Source organism: Arvicanthis niloticus, chromosome 4 (assembly GCF_011762505.2).
Source record: "Arvicanthis niloticus isolate mArvNil1 chromosome 4, mArvNil1.pat.X, whole genome shotgun sequence".
NCBI lineage: Eukaryota > Metazoa > Chordata > Mammalia > Rodentia > Muridae > Arvicanthis > Arvicanthis niloticus.
Genome location: NC_047661.1, coordinates 63,277,854 through 63,294,430, shown reverse-complemented (window position 1 = coordinate 63,294,430; position 16,577 = coordinate 63,277,854). Strand labels below are relative to the sequence as shown.

At 43.3% G+C, this 16,577-nt stretch overlaps 1 long non-coding RNA gene across 2 annotated transcripts in view; it reads left to right on the top strand.

Annotated features, from left to right (window-relative positions):
* LOC143442015 (uncharacterized) overlaps window positions 1–4,731 on the top strand; it is a 44,455-nt gene extending 39,724 nt beyond the window's left edge. For both annotated transcript variants that reach the window (XR_013109879.1, XR_013109878.1), the window contains one exon: window positions 3,147–4,731. This is a non-coding gene — a long non-coding RNA (uncharacterized LOC143442015). The remainder of the gene's footprint in view (window positions 1–3,146) is intronic.
* Window positions 4,732–16,577: the final 11,846 nt, after the last annotated feature.

Genomic DNA, 16,577 nt, shown 5'->3' with positions numbered 1-16,577 from the left:
AGAAAGACTTCAAAAAACAGCTGAGGATGAACCCGACAAGTGGGTTTTTGCTTACCAATGCTTTCAGTATAGGCTTTTAAAAAACACTCTAAATATAATGCTTATCCAACATGGAAAATGTCAGACCCCAAAATTACAATTACCCTGACCTACCAGAGCAAAGGAAGCGAACATTTTAGTTGTCCTGCCATTTCCCCAGCGTCCCCCACGTGCTTGTATAATTTGAGTTTTGTTTTGTTTTCTTTCGTTATTTTCTGCCCACTAGTTTATTCCAAAGCGATATTGTATTTCACAGGAAGTATTTCCTCCTCTCCGGGCCTTTAAATTGCCCCGATGTTTGGCTCTTAGAAGCACTGCCGTTGTGAGGGTTTCAAAGTCATAGTTTTAATGTTCTGTACCTAGAATTTTACTTTGAAGGTCATTATTGGAGAACATACATTTCAAAGCTATCAGTTTACCAGACTGCTCTTCTGAAGTCTCTGCCATTCTGTTCTCTCACATCAGATGTTGTTGCCCCCCCCCAATTTTGCACTTGAAGATGCTTATTTCGCTGAGAGTTTACTTGAACTGAGCAGAATAGATGTTCTTCCTTTTGAAACCAACTCTATCTCTTCCTTTTGTACTGTTCCTTTGTGTAAAGTTTCTATTTCCCTATAGGACGTCACCAACGTTAAAGATGGACCGTCCAAATGTTGAACTTAATAACCCTTCAGCTAATCAGTATTTCCATGAGCTACACGTGGGTACTGATGCACACATACATGGCTTGGGCTTCTTAAGACTCACCGGACACTGGTTGGTTAATTTTGACGGTCAGATGAACACAATGTATGATCATCAGGACAGTGGGTTTTGATGAGGAGCTGTCTGAATTATGTTGTCTTGGGGGCAGGCCTGTGAGGGACTTCCTTAATTGGGTTAATTGAAGTGAATTTGGATGGCAGCACTTCATAGACTGAGGCATAGACAGAATGAAGAGAAGAGACTGTGCTGAACACATGCAAGCATGTATGCCTTAATCCACCGTGGTCTGCTAGAGAGTCTGGATGCCATGGGACTCACTCCTTGACTCCCCACAATGATGGACTGTGATCTAGGATTGTGAGCCAATAAGTCCCCCTTCCCCCTTCAAATTGCTTTTGTCAAGGAATTTTGCCACAGTAAAGAGGAGAGGAAATTAGCTTTGTCTTACCTCATTTGCTCTTCTCAGTGATGGAGGAATAAGATGTGAACTTACTTTGGAGAACTTAGTCACTTTCCTCATTTGAGAGGTTGTGGATAAGAGCTTAGCTAGAAACTTTTAACAGTTTTGCTTCAAGTTAAAGGAGGGGGTGCAGGGTAGAGTGACAGACAGCTGAGGCCAAGTTCCCCAGGAGAAAATGGGAGGGGAATAGCTGAGAAGTTGAGGGCCTGACAGAGAGTGAGAGGTGGCCCTTGTAAGATTTTCAGAAGTAAAATGGTTAGGCTGGCTGTGTGAAGTAGATGATGGGCCTGAGTGCCAGACTTAGGAAGTGGGGACGAATGGTGGTGACAGTATATCACAGAAGGGCTGCAGGTGTCTGCCAAGGTTAGCTCCAGATAAAGGCAAACAGGCTTCACTGTTAAAAATCACTTGAGACCGGTGAGACCCTCTTAGTGTCTCCCACTTCCATCTTAACCTGTTAGTGACTCACTAATATTTTCCCAGAATGCAAGTCTGCAGGAGGAGGGATCAAAGATGAATCCCTCAGATTAGGAGAAACACTGCTGACTGGGAAAACACACTGAGGAGACACCAGCCCAGCAAGGAATGGAGGGACTTTAAAAGACTATTTGGATGGGCTTAGAAGCATTTGGAGCAATGGATTGGAGGCCAGCAGGAACCGGAGATCACAAAGGGCAGCTAATAACCAAGGCTCTTAGCTGGGGTGGCATGGTGCTGAGAGAACCGATGCTTCCTTAGGCAGGCAGGAGGAAGTATGATGGCAGCTGGGCAGGCACCCGAATTGCTCCTGAGGGCAGCAATGTTTCAGCAATGTCTGTGGCTAGCCTTGATTTTAGAGGAGAAAGCTGCAGGGATGTATCTACTGTGGGATTGTCAGGGCTGCTGCTCCGGAGGCTCTGTGTCAAAACTTGCCAACTCTGGAAAAAAAAGAAAAAAGAAAAAACAAGAGATCCAGAGTAAAAGATACAGTTGATTTACTGTGTCCAAGTTCTGGGCTGACGTTTATGTAAAATATTGGTCAAAGATAGAGAAAGAGCCAAAAATATGACAGTAGGGATTAAATGTCAAGCCAGATGGATCTTGTGTGACCATTTCTGGATGCCGAAAACTAGCATGCTATCTTTGGGTTGGAAGCATATTCATCTATTTGGATTTTTTTTAACTTGAGAGATTTGAGAATGCCATTAAAAATAGATAGTTCAAGCTGAGGTAGAGCTCAGTGATAGAACATAGGTTTAATCTGGGAGAGGTCCTAGGTCAAATTACAAATACACACACTATACACACAAATTCAGTTACTAGATTTTTATAGGTTTTTTTTGTTTGTTTGTTTTAATGTGGGAGACCAAAGGTTAATTTCCTAATTTTCAATTTCTGGAAATCTCTAGAGCAATCAAAACAATTACTATTTAGAATAAAATTTGCAAACAAAAGCCTGATTTTCAAATGAGGGGCATAATTACTGTGAAGCATGGCCATGATGGGAAGTCTTTCTTATTCTTTATAATCTCTGGTAGTTCTTTAACATTTTATTCTTATTTGTGCACATGTGTTTGCATGTGTGGATGTCCATGGAGACTGGATGAGGGCATTGCATGGAGCTGGAGTTAGAGGTAGTTGTGAGCCTCCTGTCGTGCATAGCAGATGTGGGATCTGAACTCATGTGTTTTGCAAGAGCGATAAAAACCCTGAACCACTGAGACATCTTTGCAGTCCCCAGGCTTTGGTAAATCTCGGTAATTTCCTTCCTGCACATTGAATTATGACAACTGTATTCTGAAAGTTTCTTACTGGGAAGTACCTATACAACTGGATAATATCCATTGGAAACAGTTAGGAAACCATACTTTGAAGCAAGTCTTGACCACTCTAATATTTTTTACTCAGTCAAACTCACAAGTCAACACGATGACCCCACTGTTCTGACTTTACTCCGTTCCAGAGCTGAGAACAAAGCAACAAGTACTTCCTGCTTTCCAGAGAAGGGGCACAGAGACCGGACTCACCAAGAGCACAGCAAAATGGGCTGTATCACCATCAACCCCTCCACCCACCCTCAGCCTGGCCAAGACAGGATTAGTCCTTTGAAAGATGCATCAGAAGGACTAACAATGTAGAGGACGAATGGTTAAAGACAGCAGTTACATTATCCCAGGGGGCAGTACTTGTAGGCAAGTACACATATGTATGTGTTTATGCACATACACACACGCACATGTGCACCCGAGGGAGAGAAACGCGTGCAGCACTTGAGGAGACTGTTCATACACTGGGTATCAAGAAAGACAGCCTGTCTTACCTTCCACCTGACTATTTCTTGATTTACAGAAATTTATTAACCTACTTGTGCCAGTTTTCTGTCACCATAAAAAAGATATGGTGAACTCATAAAGAAGGGGAAGTTTCAATGTAAGACCACTGGGCCTGTGCAAGGTTGAATATCACTGCAGGAGAACATGAGGATGGAAACTCTGTATTTTCTGGATAGAAAGTTTAAAAATAAATGAGGACAGGTTGGGGTCTCATGATCTCCTTTGAGGGCACACCCATAGCACCTCTTACAAGGCCCCATGAATGAAAAGTTCTGTTCTTCCAACATAACTAAGTAAAATACTTGGCTTAGGCGAAGGAACGGTGCTGCCTGTACCTTGGACTATTCACTGCCTGACCCTACCTTCCTTTTGGGGTCGGAAGTGAGGTGGCATAGAATCAAAGACACAGACTCCCTCCGGGAGCAGGTGAGAAATGCTTCTGCGAGCTTTTAAAATACCCTCCGCCCACGCCCCATTGGACCTACGAAAGCAGCTCTTTTAAACAGCAGTTCCCAATTGGCTGGCATTGTCTGTGTCAGCAATCCTTGGTCAATAGTATGGCCCCACCAACTGGACTGGCATTGGGGTTCCTTGGATTATGTTACAACTGTGAGCATGACCCACCTGAAGAATGTATGTCTTTGGAATGTTACCACTTCATAAGCTAGCATCAAGGGGGATGCAAAGAAGATGGACCTGTTTGGCATCTTTTAATATCCAGCAGATGCATTTCCCCCCTCTAATTGTTATGCTCAACAGAAGCAGCTTAAGCCCTAGAACTTGCAGAACTCAGAAAACTGGAAGTGATAGGATTAAGGGTGGCCAGCCATGGCAGGTGTGGGAAGCCATGGCAAGGCCTTATTCTTGGCAAACATTCACCCTTGGCTCTCCTATCTACTATTCTTCTTTCTGCTTACTTTCCATGATTCACTTTTCAATTCTCAGAACTTCAAACAAGGCCTCATAGCAACCCACCTTAGTAACCCTTCCTCCTGATCTCTAGATTTAGCCAACATCCTGCTAGATAGATGTTTTTAGAACCCCTGGTAACGGAAAGGCTTTGTGAGAACAACAGGTATAATTTAGTTAGACCCCACAGCTGCAGCTAGCTTCCTCCACCTGCAAAGCCCTCTTTCCTTTCCTACCCCTCCCCATATCCTGTTTTCAGAGTATATAACCTGTGTGAACAATAAAATCTTTGCCAGCTTGATCAGACGTCTTGACTTGCTGTGCCTTTTTATTTTCTCATGCATCTCCGTCCTCTCCACAGGGTCTAAGGGTCCCATTTGATTGTCCACCTGGCCTGGACAGGCAGGGAAGGCATAGGTCTTCTTAGGTTGGTGAGAGCTTCTGGCTGAGGATTCTCACATTCTAGTGGCAAACTTGCAACAGAGGGAATCTTGGAAACAGGACTGAGCTATCGCACTGAAGCTCTGGTCTTAGCTGCCCATCTGTCAGTGCAGCTCCACATGCCAAAGGCTAGCAGTGCCTGCAACCAGTACCAGCAGCACCACCAGCTGGAAACTGGGCACTCCTGTGTGGGTATTAGCTAAGAGGAGAGGGTCTGATGGAATGAGGGAGCTCATAGGTTGAGGACCTGGATGGCATAAAAGGAGAAAGAAGAATATACTCAGTAGAACAGACCGTCTCTGGTTTTAATTGCTTCATGTCCATCAGGATAGAGGTTAGTCAGTTCCTCTATGCTCCCTTTACCATGATGGGCTGAACTCCCTGAAGCCATGAGTTAAAGTCTACATTTTGTCCTTTATTGCCCCCTTTAAGTGTTTGGTCACAACCTAAAGGCAAACATGAAAAACTGACCCCAGAGTGTTGGGCTCCTTGCCGTGACAGATCCAAGGCTATGCAGCTCTGGTGTCTTTCGAGGTGGCTTGCAGGGGAGAAACATGGAGATGTGGTCTAGAAAAGCCTTAAAATGTGGTAAGCAGAACCTAATGGGCAAGTCTGGTTGGGCCCAGAAGAATGTCAGCTGATAGTTACAGGGACAGAGAAGACTGGGCGAGTTAGCCTTCAAATGGGAAGGAGAAATCTCCTGGGAACGAAGCGGCCATACTGGCCATGCCCTGAGACCCCCTGTGGGGCCGAGTTTAAAGCAGAAGGACTAACGGATCTGACAGGAAGTTGCAAGGTCATGCAGCATTGTGATCATTGTGGGCTGCTTTCACTGCCATGTTTACAGTAAAAAATGGTGAGCAGAAATCAGAAAGATGAATGGAAATTGCAGGTTGCTCAGAAAAGAGGCTCGTGCAACGTTGGGGCCAAGGCAAGTGGCTACAGAGGAGATGTGGGCCATTAAACAGAAGCCAGACACTGTGTTTCAAGGTGCTGTGTAAGATGCTCTGGGTGTCTTGAGAAGTGGCTGGGGCTCACCCACTGAAGGCTCCGTGGTAAAAGAACTAGCTCTTTGGAAAGACTTTGCTTTGAGAACAGAGCTCCAGGGAGTCCTGAGCCCTTCCCTCCTCTTCCTCTCTCTTGCTACCATGATTTGAACGTCTTTGCTCCGCCATACTCTCCTCACCATAAAAGACTGAACATTCGAAAGTGTGACTCAAAATGCAGCTCTCCTCCTTTAAATGTTTTCTTTCAGGTCTTTGGTCACAATAATGAAAAGTCTAATACATTTATGAATCTTGTCTGTGGTCCTTCCATTTCCAAGAAAACAGCCCCGCCTTCTTCCCGGGGAATCTTGGTGTACCCTTTCTCACCCTCTGTTTTGACCCACACACTTGAGGATTGCTCCAGCTCTTCCCGGCATGCTCCTCTCTGACCCTACCCTATTTATGGCGCAACGTGCTGCTTGATCTGAATGCGCCTCTTTTCTTTGAAGCCAACAGGCTCCACCTCCTATCTCCGTTTTTTTCCCCCCCTTACTTTCACTTTCCTTGCACTGAGTCTCACTCCTGGTTCCCGTGTTCAATGTTGAGTTTGTCCTTATTATTTTGGTCACTGTCCTAGTCACTTTTCATTTGCTGTGAAGAGACACTGCACACGACTAACGCAACTTAGAGAAGAAGAGGCTTATTGGGATTCACGCTTTCAGAGGGTTAGTTAGAGTTCATGATTACCATTTTCAGGGAGCATGGCAGCAGGCTGGCAGGCAAGCCTGGCACTGGAGACTCTTCCAACAAGACCACACCTAATGCTTCCCAAACGGTTCCACCAACTGAGGACCAAGCCTTCAAAGTATGTAAGTCTGTGGGCCCATTCTTATTCGATCCACCAGTCTCCCTCCCCCATCCTCCTGTATAGTTATTTCTGAATTGTTCCTGTCCAGATTATCCCATGCCCTCAGGAGTTTTTTTTTTTTTTTTTTTCTCATTCTGTCTTAAAGCAGGACTATATGATTTCTTTCCTGTCTCTTTCACGAGCCCCCTTTATGTGAATGCGTGTTCTTGTCTACTTTACCATCCCCAGCGAACCCACCTGCAGCTTTTCCGCTCCACTGACTTACGTTTGTGACACACAGCACCTAGGTTTCTGCCTTAACTTTGGAGACTTCCACCGTCCTCCAGTCGCTAATGTCAAACACGTGACTGGAGATTTCCGAACTGATGTCAGGGCAGCAGTTGAAGCTGCATATGTGGAAATAGAATTCCTCATCTGCCTTCTGAACCTGTTCCTGTTGATGTGGAGAGGGCTAAACCTGAGCCGTCCTGGAGCCTTTCTTCTTGTCTCCTACCATCCACCTAGGGATGTTGTTTCCTCCTTCACTGTGTGGCTGAGATCTACCCCACATTTTCTACCCCAGTCCTGATGTGGTGTGTGCCTTTGACCTCTGCTTCCGCAGCCCCATCCCACTGCTTAGCTGACTGCTCTGGCCCTTTCTCCAGGTCCCCCTTCCTTCTACCAGTTCTTTTTTTCTGGTGGAATTTTTCACATTTCCAGATGCAGAGATGACAGTTACTTGGATTCTATCCATTTCAGACTCAAATATAGTCAGTTTAAAAAAATTGTTTCTGTAATCCCCTCCAAATTTTATAGCCTCGGATCCTCTCCCTCTGGATCCCTCATGGCTAGCTTATGGTCCTCCTTTACCTGCAGAAGTCAGTGCTCCATTCAAATGGAAAGTCCCTTGAAAGCTCCCTGTTCCCCATGGCCTTTCCTTTTTACTTGGCATTTTCTTCATTGACACTTTTCTCTGTTGTCCATCCTCAGTGTTCAGCCCTTTCCCTTCCTGGCTCTGTCTGTCTGCTACTCAGTGCAAGGGCCCACCTGAGGATAGCAAGGGTTGAAGTGCTCTCTCCGGTGTCCCAGCAGCCATTGCCTTCACACCAGTCACCTGAGTCTCTGCTGTGTTCCCAGGCAGTGATGTTCAGCCTCTGCCGGACACTACAGCCTCCCCAGAGCTCTTAGAAAGACAAGTGCGCAGGCTTCATCCCAGACCAATTAAAACAAACTTTTGTTGACTGTGAATTAGTTATTCGTATTTTAAAAAGCTGGTCAAGTTCCTCTGTGAAACTAAAGACTTGTGTTTACCAATACTGGACATTTTTGAATATCTCTCTCTCATTCTCTCTCGTTCCCTTTTTATGATGATGCATTTTTTTCCTTTCTTCTGGTGGGATTTTTTTTTCTACATAATGCCTACAATTGCTTCTTTGAAAATATTTAATTTTACACTTATTTAGGTATATATGTACGTGTCTAGGTGGGGCACACATACATTGCAGGTGTCAAAAAAGTTCAGAGGAGGGTGTTTGATTCCCTAAAGCTAGAGTTAGAGGAGGTTGTGAGCCTTCTAACATGGGTGCAGGGATCTGAACTCAGGTCTTCTGCAAGAGCAGACACATATTTAACCACTGCGCCATCTCTTCAGCCCCTCTACAACTGTTTCCTATGGTTAGTGAGCTTTAAATAAAACAAAAACCTTTAAATAGTGTACGGAAGGAAATGAAAAGTCAAATTTTAAGAGGAATTCAAATGAGGTCAGTGTCTAGCCCACACTGGAAATGACGAATTCAGAGTGTCTTGCATGTTAACCTGTTTGGATATTTGGTAGAATCTATATATATCCTCACACTGAATAACACTAATTATTTGTTTAGTGACATTATACCTTGCCTATATACAACGGTGATTAGCATAATGCTAATTGAGTATTTATTGTATTTTTCAGGGTGTTATTAAGGTTAAATGAGTAGTTGGAGGGACAATAGGGAGTGGATTTAATAAAAATGCATGGTTTAGGTATATAAAATTCTCATTAATTAACAATATTATTAAAAAAGATTGAGTGCATAAAACGGAATTAAACAGTATATGTATTGGCACTTTGTAGGTCCTCTGGGACACCTAGTAGGACCTAATGGAAGCTCTGTTTTCCTTAAGGGACCTTAGGTATCAGAATGGTCACAGTAGACACAGCAGACATCTTCTTGGCATTGTTGAGAGTTATTTCACTGGAGTGTGTGTGGACAGAAGTGCATCTCATTTTCAGGTTGGTCCCAGGGCTGCTCATTTGTCTTGCTCCATATGATACATTTCTGTATCTTCTCCTGCAAATTCCTTGATGTTTGAATTCCTTTTCGATGTCTTTGCAATACAATATGCTCACTCTGGACAGTTTGAATCAAACAGGGGGAGATCAGTGATGTAACAGTCAGACTGTCCCTGAGGGTCAGTATGGGGTCAGCATTGCTAGCTGTCCTTCCAAGGAAGCCACAGTGCCATTTGAACGTAGTTTGAAATGAACCCCCAGCTGCAGGTGTTTCTGGAAATTTAATATGCTTGGGGGACTTGGGGTTTGTGTGGGGGCAGGGCATTTGTTTATTTTGTAGCTTTGTCATGTGTAGATCACCTGGAATCATCACAGTGGTCTCATTCAACACATAATCCTCTAACCAGACTTCATCTCTTATTAACAATCATTTAGACATCTCTGTACCACAGCAACTAAATAACAGGAGCAACAGATTCTCCTGCCCACCTGTCTATAAATAGTGCATTTTGTATAGTATAATTTTCAGTAGACTTTATTATTATTCTAATTAACCGAAATTCAAAGTGTTAAAACTGGGCCCTCTGCTTCTCCATACAGAAATGCCCCAAATGCAGCTGGACTGGAGCTGAAACGCACCAGCTGATGTTGAGGGATTTTTACACTCGAGTAAAATTACATTTATGGATTGAGAGGGAAGCTTAATTTTTATGTGTTTCCTAAAAGCCAGCTGAAAATGTGAGGGAAGACTGTGTAACCATTGTTAACAACCCAACCCGTGTCATTTCTCAAGACTGGTTTGTTCATTACAGAGGGCTGAAGGCAGGAGCTAGCTCATACGGGATTAGGAACAACAAGGATTGCCTAGCACCAAGCTATATTCAATTTAAATATGGACATATTTACAAGCATCTGTGTGCATTAGGCATGCTGTATGAAATGTACTTGTTAATGTGTCTGTGTGTGTGTGTGCGCGTGCACATGTGTGTATGCGTGCGTATGTATATGCACATGTGTGTGTCTGTATGTGTGTGTATGTGATTATACATGTGTATGTGTATGCACATGTGTATGTGTGTATGTATGTGTCTGTGTATGAATGTGTGTAAGTGTATGCATGTATATGTGTGTCTGTGTGTGTCTATGTGTCTATGTGTGTGCATGCACTTGCGTATATTTTTTATTAAGGGGAAAAGAAATGCATTACTTTGGACTAAAAAACTCTTAGTTTCCATTAGAAAACATAGCATTTGGCAGAAATGGGCCTATTCTTATTGCTACCTGGGAAGACCAGGTATTTTACACAATTATTTTGTGCCTGTTCACTGAAGGAACCCAGTCTTGATCACACGTCTGCATTATCAGCATTTCAGAAAATGAGGCTAGCAGTCATGCTGGATTGGATCTCTCTATATGCCTCTATATGCTTCAGGTACAAGATTTAGTACAGGGGACCTGTTATTAGACAAGGTGCTCCAACTGCTAACCCAGGTGAGGTTCTGCTCAGGGACCTCTGAAGTCTTCATTTTCCCTTTACTCCTCCAAACAATGGCCCTTTTAGAGAAGTGTTTTACTTTGTTTTTGTTAATGTATATTAATTGTAGGTGTTGATGTGCCTCTGTGCGTTATTACACACCATGGATAAAGCCAGTCTTCCTCCATTTCCCCCATCCAGCCTTCCCAGTCTATGGCTCTTTTTCATTTGGCTGTTTCCGAACTTCGGTATAAGAAATAGAGCATGTGATACTTGGCTTCATTTAATACAATGTCCTTCAGTTCCACTCCCATTTTGCTGCAAATGACAGGATTTTATCTGTTTTGTTTTGAGTAATATCTATGTATCTGCATCAATATATAGTATATTATCTTCCTCCTTGCTCAGCTGCTGCTGGTCACCTAGGCTGATTCCATGTTGGCTGCTATGAATAGTGCCTCAATGCACAGACTTACAGGTATTCCTATGACATGAAGATTTCATTCCTTTGAGTACATACTCAGTAGTGTAGCTGGAACATATGCACTTCTAGTGTTTGGGGGAGCCTCTGTGCTATTCTCTAGACTGGACAGAATAATTTCCCTCCCAATCAACTGTGTATGAAAGTCCGATTCTTCCTCACATTATTTCCAGCACTTGTAGATTTTTTGATATTAACTATTCAAACTGGAGTGAGATAGCACCTAATTGTAATTTTAGTACAAGTCCCTCATGTCTAATGATGTTGAACACCTTTCATAGATGCATGCCTATAATCTATGCTTTAGTTCTGTGATGCACAGTCTTTGGAGGTAGGAAGAAGTTTAGGCATGTGCCTCTACGTTCTGCAAGTGGGGAGATGGATTTCATATGATATCTCAGAGAAGGATGAATTCTCTCTCAAAACATCTTTTACCCAATATTTACTAAATTAGAACAGAGGTGATTTTCCTGCCCCAACACCATCACTACTTCCCTCTGAAAGATGTGACCCCCAAACCCAATAAAGACATTACCACTTAACAGAAAATCTAGTGCAGAGGTTTACACTAAGTGGAGACAAAAAGGAACTGTTACTGGCAGAATTCCAAGTGCCCTTGATGAGTGCTATGTGTGCCACATTCTCGACTTGTTTCCTGAAAGAGCAACCCATTGCTGTAGAGAGGCAAGCAGAGCTCACATCTGTCTTTATCTCTTTGCTCACTCACTTTTCTCTGGAAATAAACATGTAAATGAAAGGCACTTTGATGATATTGTTTTTGTTTTTGTTAATCCACTCACTGCAAACAAGTAGTTTAGTGGCTTGAATACATTCACAAACTGTACAATAATTATACCGGGATCTGTTTTAAAACATCCCAGTATCCTCAAAAGAAGCCTGGTGCCCTTTAGCCATCACCTCCTCCCTTCAGGAGCCATGGATCTCCTTTCTGCTTTTGTAGATTTAGCTTTTCTGGATATTTCATGTAAAAGGAATAATATAATGTGGGCTGTTGTGCATGGGTTTTATTTTCACTTAGTCTCAGTATTTCCATGTTATAGCATGTATTAATACTTAATTTATTTTTATGGATTTTAATATTTCATTGATATATATATCATAGTTTTTTATTCATTCATTAGTTTTTGACTACATAATGTGAGTATGCATGAAAACATATATATACAGATTTGTTGTTATTCTGTAGAGATAAACACACACACATATATACATATACATATATATATACATATACATATACATACTCGCCTTAAGAGGGCGAGTATGGAAAACCCCAGTGGTCCTGAGGTAAGGGTTATGAGGCTGCCATGGCAACTGTGCTTGGTCAATAGGCAGAAGAGGATGGTATGTGCACCACAAATGGAGTTCACTTTCTTCTTTGGGGGTATGTATGTGAATGGTCCCAAAGATTACCTCAAGGAGGTATGGGATAGCAAAACTGACCTAAAACATCATCTTTATGGTAACCCAAAGCTTTTCCAGAGTAAGAAGTACTTTCCCTTGAAGACGTGACTGTTGAATTGGATTTTGGTTTATAGTTGTTCTGTGGGTGTCTCCTCCCCTCTATGGCCCTGCAAATGTGAATGAGAAACTAACTTTTGTTGCTCAGACGTCAGCAATCTCAGTCATTTTTTTTACCCACGTCCCACTTTGATCCTGTTGATTGAATCTGTTTTATTACCTATCTTGATTCCTCCACTATTGGACTGAATTCTCCTTTGTTCAGGAGCTGTATGTATTTAAGTTATTTCATATTCTGGGCACTTCCCAATGTGTTTACATGTGGTAGATGTGGAATGAATTCATATTTAGCAAATTTAGGTCTCCACATTGATTACACAGGAGTTGTCTCTTCTGCTTATTTAATTTTCAAAACACTCTCCGTGACTACTGTTATTCTGTTGTATATGGAAGGAAATCAGAGCACCTGAGCATAGGATACCCTATAGTGTGGGAAAAGCCGAGCTGAAACCCCTGCTAAAGGCTAAGGCAGATGCTCCAAACACTGACCTTTCCCCCAAGTTCATGTCCCTAACTGTAACTGTTTCCAGAGCTTCCTACTGTAGGAGCCACCTCTGTTCTCCATGCCTTCAACAGCCCCCACCCTCAAGGCTACTATTGACTGCAGGTTGCCCAGCCACATGTCCCCTGGCTTCTTGGCTACATTTAGCCATTCCTCTGATTCTTAGAGATGCTGTGCTAACTACCCATTTCCTGCTCTGTCCCTGGGATCCTTTAGGCAGAGGAGTTCCCTGGTTGGTTCTCTGATGAACTTCTTCCCCTTGAGCTGTTTTCATTCAGATGGCTCAACCGGTTCCAGGCTTAGCCAGTGAGAAGGACCTTCTGTTGGTGCAGAATCTCTGACTCCTTTTTGACATGTACACACTGAGCCCTTAGTATGAGTTTGTTTGTAAAATAGCCATGAGATTACATTACTTGGCCAGAAGATTTCATGTGGCAAGCTGTGAAGACTAAAGAAAACTGAACCTTCCCTTGACAGACGTGTGTGTGTGTGTGTGTGTGTGTGTGTGTGTGTGTGTGTGTGTGTGTGTAAGTGGCTTTCCATAGCTTTGTATTCTGCATCCTTAGATTCAACAACTGTGAGTGGAAAATATCTGGAAAAAGTTGTGTCTTTTTTCTTCATTATTGCCTAAGTAACACAGCCCAACACTTGTTTATGTAGCATTCACACTGCATTTAACATTCTAAGTGCCATTTGAAGCACATGGGGGAATATGCATAGGTCATACGTGAATATAATCCCGTCTTGCATTTTTAGTACACTCAGAGCCAATCTCTGTGGTTTTGCAGAGGTGACTGTAGTGAGTGCTGAGGATACTTCCTGAAGCTGTTAAGATGTCAGTCAAGAGAAACTCAAGCTGGGACCTTCAGTTTGTTTGTTTTTTAAATATATATTGAGGTTCCAGCATAGTCTTTGATAAGACCTAGATTAGAAAGTTGAAGCAAACCTTTAAAATCTCCCAGAGTCCATGGACCCCACAATAGGTCTCTGCCCAACTCTGCCAGCAAAAGGAAGGTTCTGCCTTTCTCCTGAATCCACCCACCACAACTGAACTCCTTTCTCTGTCTCTCGGCTTTTAGTTGCATATAGTAGTTACACATAGTAATGGCTATCGTTATGACCTTTTCAAACTTGTGCACCACACATTCTGGTCTTATTCTCCCCTCATGCCTCTCTCTTGTGCCCTCCACTCCTGCTAGATACTTTTCACTTCTCACCTACCCGCCTCTTCCTTTTGGTTGTTAATGGTACAAGCTCATTGTCATCTGCAAGTCTAAGTGTTCTCTTTCAGAACATTTGTTTATGAAGTTCCCTTCATGCAAGCCTCTGCACCTCGTTCAAACCAGCACACAGTAAACCGACTTGTAAAGTCAGGTCACAGACCGTGCGTTCAGAGCAGCAACTGGGGGTCCCTGCTTCAGTTGAATTGTGCCTTGCAAGCTGTTCAGGAGAAGGTCAAAAGTGCAATTCAGATCTCTGAGCCCAAAAAAAGGCAGAGGGGCCCCTGAAGGAGTGTGATCGGGCTGCCCCAGACGTCTCTCTGTGAGGCACACCATCTCCAGAAATAACATGTGTGGGTTAAAGCAATAAACAGCGCTCAGATCTGGAATTCCAGACAGCCACAAACATATCAGCCTAAATGTAAAGTGGCATTGCTCACAGTACATCTATAATTACATCTTATTTTATTAGTCGGAAAGGGTAATTGCATCCAGAAAAACTCCCAATGCAAACGTGTGCTGCAGAGATAGTGTGTGCTACTCCGAGAGATCGAGGCTGTGAGGGAGTCTCAGCGATGCTGAGCCATCTCCTAGCACACCACAGGTGACGTGGCATCTGGAGTCGGGGAGAGCTGGACTGGAGCAGTTGCCAGCACTCAGGTTGGCAGAATCTCTTGTGAACTCTCATTAATGTCTCCCCCATTCTCTGCCCCTGAGTGTGTCGAGGAGGGGTGTGGCTTTGGGGAACTCAAGGAGTCAGTTGCATGCTTAGAACCCAACGCTAAGGCAGTTAGCTTGAGTAGCCAGCTCTGGAGCTCACGACTGCAAAGGGACAATCTTAACTCACCAGTAAGAGACAGCTTTCTTGCTGCCTCTAGCAGATTATCAAAAGCCACACCAGTTTCTACTGAAGCTACAGAATACAAACTTAATATTTAAACACTTTCTTTTAGTAGCTAACAGACAGTGGAAATCAAACTCCATATCAGTGAACATCGTAATGCTTTTGTTTTGTTTTGTTTTAGGATCTAACTGAACTTTTGTAATCATGGTAGAAAACCACACTGAAGGCAGGGAGAGTGCTTTGATTAGGGTACCCAGCAAATGCTTATCATCAGCAATGGGACCCCCCAGAAAGGCCCAGAGAGGTTGAGAAGTGACACAGAGCAATGCACCTACTCTTCTCTTGGCCACTCTGTCTTGTTGCTTCTGTGGACCCAAAAATGACTTCCTAAAAGGCTTTGGGGATACACGCATTTTATTCTTATCTTACTATTTTTTCAGGCTATCTCTCTTGCCTGGAGTCTTTGGGTCAAGAACCTTTCATTTATTTGAAATATGGAGTCTTTCTGAGTCCTCCCACCACTGTGTAATTGGAGCTGTAAAACAGTTGGGGACGATCTCTTTAAAAAATGCCAGTAAATACTGAAGGACATTATTAACCCCAACTCCTGTAAACATCTACTGAGAAAAGGACATATTCTTTTCAGACCCATATAATTTCCATTATGTAATAATGGATAAAGTTAATATTTGAGGACCAAATAGACAAAGACTCTTGTAAGCCTTTTGGTTGCTTCTGTTCCCTCAACTTTAAAAGTTATTTCTTGGTTCATATACCCAGTCATCCATCCATTCCTTAGTATTTATAAAATGTCCATGGTGGACTAGCCACTTTAGTAGGGTGCTCTGTGCACACAAAGGAGAGTGAGTCTCCATCACTGGTGAGGATGGAATCATTAGTGGGAGACAAGATGCTCTGTGGTGGGGACAAGAACAAGATGTCATTCAGAGTTGGTATGAAAGATCATTACTTAACAAGACTCCTGGGAGTGTTCAGAGCAGATAGGGAGCCCAAGATGACATTTGAAAAATGGGGAAGGTTCCAGAAGTCTGATAGGGCTGAGACAAATTGAAAAACAAGGTTCATTAGATTTGGCAATAATGGGCCACTTTTATCATCAGCTAAGCAGTTTCAGTGGAGGACTGGACATAGAAGCTGGACTGCAGCTGGCTGGTACATGACTGGAGAGTAAGTGCAGATGAAAGGGTAGAGACAGGCTGGCTGCTGGCTGCTGGCTGCTGGCTGCAAAGTCTTGGGGTTAAAGGAGGTCTTTGGGTTTTAATTTAAACACATTTTATAAGCTTTGAAACTCTGCCCAGTGTTCCAACAGCAAAGAAAAGGATGAGAAGTCAAGGCAGGGGGGAGGGAAGTGGGCAGGCACTGAGAGCCAAGGGTTCAAATGAGCATGCCAGTCATCCACAGAGGGTGGGCATCACCCAGGAAAGCAGGCTGGGGTTGGGGGGTGGGGGAGCCTGGCCTGTGGAACTGCATCTTGTTTCATGGCCCGTTTGGGATCAGGGAGTTACTTTCTTTCCAGCCTGGA